Genomic DNA, 2252 nt, shown 5'->3' on the forward strand with positions numbered 1-2252 from the left:
AAGCAGACGTACTTCTATCTAAGCAGTCGTTCTTCTAACTAAGCAGACGTACTTCTATCTAAGCAGTCGTTCTTCTATCTAAGCAGACGTACTTCTATCTAAGCAGGCGTACTTCTATCTAAGCACACGTACTTTTATCTAAGCAGACGTGAAGGGCTTATTAATCGATCGTTTACAAGTCTACTTACATCGCTGCTCTTTCGCTCGAACACGTGTCCTACGCTGTTTTTCATGCTCGTAGAAACCACAACGGTACACTAAAGCTAACATTGCTAAGTCCGCAAAAATGGCGTGCGTATACGCCGCTATAATAAAACAATATTGTTGCGTGCGCCAGACCGCCTTATTCTTACACACCATCCGAAAAACGTGTGGATAGAATTATTTACGGTGATTTACTTATTAGCATAGATCCTGCTTCCTCAGGAGTGCAAGCTGCTAATTAGATAAGGGAAAATAAAAAGTACGTTTTACCAAGACGTGGTTGATTTCTGCAGTTTATAAAGGTTCGCACGTGACGTCGTGCGTGTGTGTGATTAGAGAGACTGTCCTGCCATCTAGCGGCCACGCGCCCGGCTGTGATAATGGCGCCACCGGTCCTCCATATGATTGCGATTATATACGAACATAATCTACTACACACTATAGTATATATATATATATATATATATATAAAGAGCGAGAGAGAAAGCAAGAAGAGAGAGAGATTATAGAAATTATACTAGACTATAGCAAGCCTCCCCCGCGCTTTCCCTCATACTAATTACGTAACCAGGATAAAAACATAAAACAGCCTGTTTCTATTGTTTTGTCGTTCCTGCCCATTTTTTTTATCCCCAGCTATTTCCAACGCGTGGTATTTCGCGGCCGACGGTGTATTTTTAGTCCGATTCGGCGCGATCCGGATTTCGCGCCCGCTACACGCCGAATTCCAATCCGAGAACGACGAACGCGGATCGACGCGCCGTTAATCCGTCTGCCGTTGTAAGGTGCACCCGTCGACTATGGCTTGTTTACATTCCTGCGTGCTTGTTTGTTTCTCGCTTCATCCTCGCTGGTTGCTGCCTCGCTGGGTTGCGAAGCCAGCGTGCGATGCATGCATGCGCGATGATGGACGAACTCCGGCCCTGTCGCCATGGAAACGCGTCGGTGGCGACGGATTCGGGGTCGAATGCAGGGCGAGTGACGGATTCGTCGTCAGTCGGAGGTGACCGGTTATCGAATTTCGGATTTTTTGTATACATGGGGGAAAAATTTTGTTTCGAAAGAATTTGTTTAGATTTTTTGTTTCTACTATTTTTCGATTTTAAGAAAATACACGGTACGGGTGCGGGATACACGATCGGCGAATTCATGTCACAAGGGGTGTGTGGGTGAGTGGGTGTGGGCGGATGGGGGGCACGGCGACCACCCTAACTGTAGGATGTTTCAGCACGACTCCCAACACCGTTGCTAGGGTTCACGCGTCTCCTCAGGAGCACGACCCCCTCTGTTCTCAGACCTACCGTGTCGCATCCGAAAGACCCCCACCATGCACCCAGCCCCAATACCCCTATACCCGAAGAGCTTCGCCACGCTCTGTGTGTGTGATGTGTGTGTGTGTGTGTGTTGTGTGTGGTTAGTGTGCGCGCGCGCGCACGCGTGCGTGCGTGTGTGTGGCGTGTGGCGCGGCGTGTGTGTGTTGTGTGTGTGTGTGTGGTGTGTGTGTGTGTGAGAGAGAAGAGAGAGAATTCTTCTAGGCAATAAGCTATACGTTCGTCTGCATTACCGCAGGCTTCTATCTCAGCAGACGTACTTCTATCTAAGCAGGACGTTACTTCTATCCTCAGCGAACGTACTTTCTAGAGAGTCTTCACTAAGCAGACTACTTCTATCTAAGCAGACGTACTTCTATCTAAGCACGACGTACTTCTATCTCCAGCAGACTATTCCTTATCTCCAAGCAGACGTACTTCTATCTAAGCAGACGTACTTCTATCTAAGCAGACGTACTTCTATCTAAGCAGACGTACTTCTATCTAAGAACGTGATATCACGCGGTGTACTTCTAGTCTAAGCAGACGTACCTTTCTATCTCAGCAAGGAACGTACTTCTATCTCAAGATAGACGTACTTCTATCTAAGCAGACGTACTTCTATCTAAGCAGACGTACTTCTATCTAAGCAGACGTACTTCTATCTAAGCAGACGTACTTCTATCTCAGCAGACGTATCTCGTCTATCTAAAAAAGAAAAGACGTATCTTACTATCT

Source organism: Priapulus caudatus, unplaced genomic scaffold (genome assembly GCF_000485595.1).
Source record: "Priapulus caudatus unplaced genomic scaffold, Priapulus_caudatus-5.0.1 Scaffold868, whole genome shotgun sequence".
NCBI lineage: Eukaryota > Metazoa > Priapulida > Priapulimorpha > Priapulimorphida > Priapulidae > Priapulus > Priapulus caudatus.